The sequence below is a fragment of the Triticum aestivum genome, chromosome 5D, assembly GCF_018294505.1.
Source record: "Triticum aestivum cultivar Chinese Spring chromosome 5D, IWGSC CS RefSeq v2.1, whole genome shotgun sequence".
In the NCBI taxonomy this organism is placed as follows: domain Eukaryota; kingdom Viridiplantae; phylum Streptophyta; class Magnoliopsida; order Poales; family Poaceae; genus Triticum; species Triticum aestivum.
Window position 1 is genome coordinate 163,469,088 of NC_057808.1, and position 7,289 is coordinate 163,476,376.

Sequence of the window (7,289 nt, forward strand, 5' to 3'; positions counted from 1 at the left end):
CATCACAAAGAGTCGGATGCCCTTTGAGGCTTTTGTACATGCCTGTCATGTACAATCCCTTCAGCCCTGCATCATCAGTGATACTAGCAATGTCCTCAGGTGAGGAATTAGTGATAGCAGAGACAGGTGAAGAATTTGTAGCATTGGAAGCATTTGAACATTCAGGTGAAGAATTAGCAGATTCACGTTCAATGCACTTCAAACATGTAGGAACAAATTCTTCCTGAGTAGCGCTGATATGTTGAGCAACTAATAAATCGCGCTCCTTCTGAAGATCTTCATAACTCACTCTTAGCTTTTCAAGATCTCGCTTTCTTTGAAGAAATTCATAAGAAAGCTTCTCATGATCAGATAAGAGAGTGTTATGATGACCTTGAAGGTTGTCAAAGCTAGACTGAAGTCTGTGAAGATTTTCAGTCAAGGTTTTAGTGCGATCCATTTCTTCACCCAACATATCATCACTTTTGTCTAGCATGTTTTGAACATTTTCAAAAGCCTTTTGTTGTTTCACAGCAATCTTAGCAAGTTTAGAGTAGTTGGGCTTGAGGTTTTCACCAGATTCATTCTCACTTGATTCAGAGGAAGTATATTTGACTACCTTGGCACCCTTTGCCATGAAGCAATAGGTGGGAGCGTAGTCATCATTGCCTTCATCAGCCTTGTCGGTGGAGCCATTTTCTTCAGAGTTGAAGATAGACTTGCTGACGAATGCAGTAGCGAGAGCTAGACTCGCCACACCAGACTCGGACTCCTCAGATGCCTCCTCCTCCTCATGTTCCTCAGATTCAGCCTCAGAGTCCATTTCCTTGCCAATGAATGCCCGAGCCTTTTTGGAGCTGCTTTTCTTGTGAGATGAAGACTTCGAGGATTTTGATGATGAAGATTTTGACGATTTCTTCTTCTTCTTCGCGTCATCAGAACTGTAATCCTTGTATTTCTTGTTCTTTGATTCCTTTTCCCACTGAGGACAATCTTGAATGTAGTGACCAGGCTTCTTGCATTTGTGGCATAGCCTCTTCTTGTAGTCACTGGATGAGGAATCATTGCTCCTTGAGGATTTTCCAAAACGATCACGTCTTGAGAACCTTTGGAATTTCTTGACGAGCAGTGCTAGCTCCTGGCTCAGTTCTTTAGGATCACCAAGGCTACTACCAGAATCTTCACCCTCAGATTCAGAGACGACCTTGGCCTTCAGGGCACGTGATCTGCCATAGCTCGAACCATAGAGATCTCTCTTTTCAGCAAGCTGGAACTCATGAGTATTTAGCCTCTTGAGGATATCAGCGGGATCAAGTGACTTGTAGTCAGCACGCTCTTGTATCATCAGTGCCAGAGTATCAAATGAGGAATCAAGCGATCTCAGCAATTTCTTCACCACCTCATGGTCGGTGATGTCAGTGGCATCAAGTGCTTGAAGCTCATTTGAGATGTCAGTGAGGCGATCGGAGGTTTGTTGAACATTGTCATTGTCGAGTCTTTTGAAGCGGTTGAAGAGATTGCGAAGAACGTCAACTCGAGAGTCACGCTGTGTTGAGACTCCTTCATTGACTTTGGACAGCCTATCCCAGGTAAGCTTAGCAGTTTCCAAAGCACTCACTCTACCATACTGTCCTTTGCTCAGATGGCCACATATGATATTCTTTGCTTGAGAATCGAGTTGCTTGAATCTCTTCACATCAGCAGCATTCAGAGAAGGTGTGACTGAGGGAACACCATTTTCCACAACATACCAGAGATCATTATCAATTGCCTCAAGATGCATTCGCATCTTATTCTTCCAGTAGGGGTAGTCCGTCCCATCGAAGGTAGGATACCCAGCAGAGACCTTGATCATACCTGCGGTCGACATAACTAAAACTCCAGGCGGTTAAACCAAAATCACACAGAACAAGGGAGTACCTTGCTTTGTTACCAATTGAAAGTGCGTTATATCGACTAGAGGGGGTGAATAGGCGATTTTTATGAATTCTTCACAGAGGAATTTGCGGGTGAGGAAATTCCTTAGCGAAGAACTACTAGCAGCGGAATAAGTACTCAGAAATAAACATAACAGAACACAAGCATGGTCATCATAATGAAATGAAGACAAGCACAGAGTACAGAAAATGTAAACACAAGATAACACAGGATCAAGACAAACAGGCTGAAGAAATTGAACTGAGGAAATTGAGAAAGTCTTCAGTCAAAGTCTTCAAACATAGTATGAACAAGCACACAACACAGTAATGAGGAAATAAAAGAGTTGAGGAAATAGAACCAGTAAGCTTGGTGAAGACAATGATTTGGTAGACCAGTTCCAACTGGTGTCTCAGTCGTACGTCTGGTTGGAGCGGCTAGGTATTTAAACCTGAGGACACACAGTCCCGGACACAGAGTCCTCACCGTATTCTCCTTGAGCTAAGGTCACACAGACCTCGCCTAATCACTCGTGGTAAGTCTTCAGGTGACTTCCAAACCTTCACAAACTCGGTCACTCGGCGATCCACAATTTCCTCTTGGATGCTCTAGACCATGACACCTAACCATCTGGAAGAAGCACAGTCTTCAAAGGTAACAAGCACCAGATCCGCGCAGGATCAATCTCTTCAGTGATGCTCAATCACTTTGTGTTTGTAGGTGTTTAGGTTTGGGTTTTCCTCACTTGATGATTTTCGCTCAAAGTCCTCGGAGGATGGGATGCTCTCAAATGGCAAGTGTCAGTTTCTCTCGTAGCAGCCAACCAGCTAGTGGTTGAAGGGTGCAGCTATTTATAGCCTAGGGAGCAGCCCGACATGATAAGACATAAATGCCCTTCAATGATATGACCGTTAGGTGGGTAGATATTTTGGGACAGCTGGCACAAGGCACAGCAACGGTCGGAAATTTGAGTATCAAATTCCTCAGGGCTATCATGTTCCTCACTGTGTAGGCAACCCACACTAGCGAATTCCTAACTCCTCAGTCAGAACAAATTCCTCAGAGACCAGAAGAACTTCGTCTCTGTCACTGAAGAATATGACTGAACTGTATGAGATTTCCAATGGCTTCGCTCGAAGGGATTGGTAGGTGTAGGATTTTGAGTTGAGCATCACATGGAAATTTTTTCTTAGTATCTCCTTGACCCCCTTTAACAGTACGGTGTTTCCTATGACTCAAGAAAGAGAAAAAGAAACTACGAAAACAAAAGTCTTCACGCTTCATGTTCCTCGAATGAATACCAAGTCTTCAAGGTCACACCAATTTCTTCAGTGTCAAAGTCTTCAGAAAGCCAAAATCTTCAGTCCAAGATGTTCATTTTTAGGGGTCGACTTTTTCTGTAAATATCAAACTCCTCATAGACTTATAGACCTGTGTACACTAATAAACACATTAGTCCCTTAACCTATAAGTCTTCAATACACCAAAATCACTAAGGGGCACTAGATGCACTTACAAGTTAGTACACTGTACCCACACTACGGAACCCAAGGCCTCATGCTCCCATTCGGGTGGACCAACGTCGTTCCGACAAAACCGATCTATTGCATGACACTCTCCCCGCCAATCCGACAAACTCCCCTTTGGGCTAAGTCAAGGGTGGCCCCGGATGCCCACTCTGGACATCTGCCACCTTTGTGGCCCGCCACATTGTGGTAAAACAAAACAAACAGTCCCAAACAGGGACAAAAGGGTGTAAACAACTTGGGCACACAAGGCTTATGACCGCCTACCTGATCAGGGTAGCGTGCGCACATAACCTTCCCTAGTTGGAGGCACCGGTGAGAGGCATGACAAGATACCGAATTAGGGCATCCCCATAAAGGCAAATGTGGTTGCACTAGGAAGCTTGATTCGGTAGCACCATGACTTGATCAACAACATGTTCAAGTTGAATTATCATCATGCACTACTACAGGATGCTGCTAACACGACACTACGATCAGAGACCCTTCGACGAAACTGTGTGCGATGCCATAATCGCAAACGGGGGTGTAAAAAACCGTCAAAAAAGGTGCAAAACGTTTGCGATGGAGGATTCATCAAACACGGTTCAGATTTCACTTGCGTGTGCGATTCAGGCCACACGGTTAACCCGTTCGAACTGTTTGCGATGAGGCAGAACAACAGAAACGGGCAGCCATATCAATGTGTGTCCGATATACGGCATATAGTTCGCTCCGACGAACCGTTTGCTATTAGGGAGTGCAACATAAACGGTTAGCCAGATCAAGGTGTGTGTGATATAGGGAATACGGTTCACTCGGACGAACTATTTTCGATTAGCGAACGCAACAGAAATGGTTCAACTTAACAAGATGTGTGTGATACGTGGCAAACAGCCGACTCGGATGAACTGTTTGCGATGAGAAATTAGAACAAAGACTGTTAATGCAGTTAGTTCGTGTGCTATTCTGTGTGTACAAAAAACTTTGAAAAATGCAAACTAGTTGCTTGCGGTGGCTAGCAATATCGCACATGATGCTTTTGCGAGTACTCGTGTGCGATGATTAGTAAGTTACACATACGTTTCCTTATGTTAACACTTGTGTGATAAATAACACGTGGCACCGGATACGGTATTCGGGTTGTGTGTGTGCTCCACTTAGTCTTCCCGCGCTCCAGCGAATGCTTCCCGTGCTCACATGGATGAATTGTAAAATCCACGCCTATTCCCTCACCGGTTTCCTGCCACCAGCTAACGGCTCGCTGCATATAACCCAGGCGGCAATGCACCGCCGCGACACTGTGCGAAGATCTAGTCCTCACCCATCTACCATTAGTTATTCCAAGCATGTCAGGCAACAACCAAAGCTTCGACGTCGACGCCTACCTGTGTTACATTTTCGGCAAGGAGAACGAGCCGGAGCAGGTTTGGGAGCAAGAGCTTCATCGGCCGGTGCAGGCACCATGGCCCATCGGCAGCAATATCGGTGTCACAGTCCTTGGGAGCACAATCGACATATTGCAGAGGAGGTGTGATGAGCAGTTTGCCATCCACCGTGCAAAAGATCCAGAGCTGCTCGGCGGCATGATCGACGACCCACCCGAAGAGCCACCGTCACCAGTGCTCATCGAGAGCCTGATGCCCCTGAAAGGAAGGGAGGATTAGGAAAGTCCTATTGATTGCTGCTTTCTCCAGACCGCAAGAAAGCAAAGAAGAAGGGAGGATTCTCTACCATCGCAAGGAATGGGCAGAGGACCTCTGCGATTCAGTCAAGATAAAGTCATCCTACGGCTTCATCATTGCCCGCGGCGGCCGTGTCAACCTCGGTCCCGATGATGTGGTGGCCAGGCTGGAGCGCATCCTTGACGGAGTTGACGTCCCCGACGAAGTAGAACATTGCCAACGTGATATCTTGAGGATGCAGGTGATCGACAGAATTTGCTACCAGGCTAGAGACATGGAAATGGAGCGGTTCCGCGGAGTTGTCATGCGTCCGATTGCACGCTGTCAAGCTCTTCTGGAAGAGGCCCAGCAGCCCCAAGAGCCTCCCAGCGCCAGCAGCTCCGTAGGCGGAGGCGGGTCGGGACACTCGGAGTGAACGACCGCAAGGGTGCTATGCTGATCATGGAGTCCGATAAGACCATCGTCGGAAGGCCGCCAGCTCAGCCTTTTAGCTTATATTTTATTATAATTGTATGCATATGTAGGTCGTGAGTGTTTTTGGCCTTGCCGCATTTGGCATTTTAAATTATCCTGAATATGTAAGACAGTTATTAAGAATTATTAACAGTTTCCATTGTAACTTTGCCTCAACAGCGAGCAGAGCGCGCAGGGACGCCAGAGCGGAGCGCGCTGCGGCCGCCTCAACGGCGAGCAACCACGTGGTCAACCTTCTGCCATCAATAAATTTTGACCTTGTTTCTCGTCACATTGCTGATTACAACGCAATAAGTAATTGCAAATCTGTTCACACCTATCAAACTAATATGTGTTAATACTTAGCACCGGGCTATAAAAACTACCCACTCGAAAATTACTTCACAGTTCCTCTCCTCATCACCCACAAAACTGGTTTTCTCTGTCAAGTCGTTCCGCCATGACCGGTACGAGGATTTTAGGGTGGACATATAACCAGGAAGCAAAGACCAAGGCCACGGAAGCACTAGAGAGGTCTCGCCGTGAAGCCGCAGCCGCAGCAGAGATGTCCCGGCCCGCCGCAGAGCCCTCGAACGAGCTCTCACGGGCACGCGAGGGCTCTCACAAGCGCATTCGCAGCGTCGGCCATCGCGACGAGCCGACATTCCTGAATTCCTTCGCCGGCGATGACGACATTCTCGCTGGCATCACTACGCAGCAGGAGCTAGTCGACGACTTGATGAAGCTGCTCAAGATCAGCGATGCCTCGGTTGACAAGGTGACCGGCCTCGTCGAGCAACTCATGGATGACAATGCGAAGCTCCTCAAGTTGGTCACCGAGAAGGAGGAGGAGGCCGCCGGCTGGAAGATGCTGCATGAGCAGAGCAGTGCCTCGAAGATGACGCTAAAAGCGGTCGTCGAGGAACTGATGCGTGGCTTGAGGAAGCTCCGGATTGAGCGCGAGCAAGAGCTGGAGGAATCCGTGGCCGCTTTCAAGCAAAGTCGTGAGGAATTGAAGAAGGAGCTGGAGGATTTCGCCACCCGGCGATCCATCGACGAGTAGAGACAGTAGTGACCCAGATCGTTGTCTGCAATTTCCTTCTTCTCTTGCCCTCGTGTCTTCCGGGCTTTGCCGCATGTGGCATTTTAAATTATCCGGAATATGTAAGACAATTATTATGTGCGCCATTGTAAATTTGTCTTCATATTATCCGTTGCCATTTTATTTGTGGTCGTATTATCCGTTGCCCTATCTGGCAATTTAAATTAGGGCGGAATACTAGTTGAAAACACGAACAAAGCAAATGCTGCCATGGGATCACAAGCAAACACCCTCCGTCCAGGTGCTTTAATTAACCCATTAATAGAGAAGTTGTGAGCGAGGCTGGCGGCGGCTGGTGCATGGAGGTCAAAGAACTCGCTTCCCGGTGAGCATGGGCGGCCTTGCTGCTCGCACATGTCCCGTCAAGCCTGCGAGGTGGACAGGATGCACGCGTCCCGTTGAGCCTGCGCGGCGGACTGCTCGCACGTGTCCCGTCGATCCTGCACGGCGGACTTCTCACGCTCGTCCCGTCTAATCAAACAGCTGCACGCACGGCACCGAGTATGGTTAAATTTCGACACTGTAAATATAATATAGCCGTTTGCGATATTAACGTGTTAGCTTTTTGTTTCAAAAAGGACTTCGTTGGCTACTAATGTGTGCGCCTCTTCTCAAACTGGACGCTTTTTTTTACCACGACATATATGT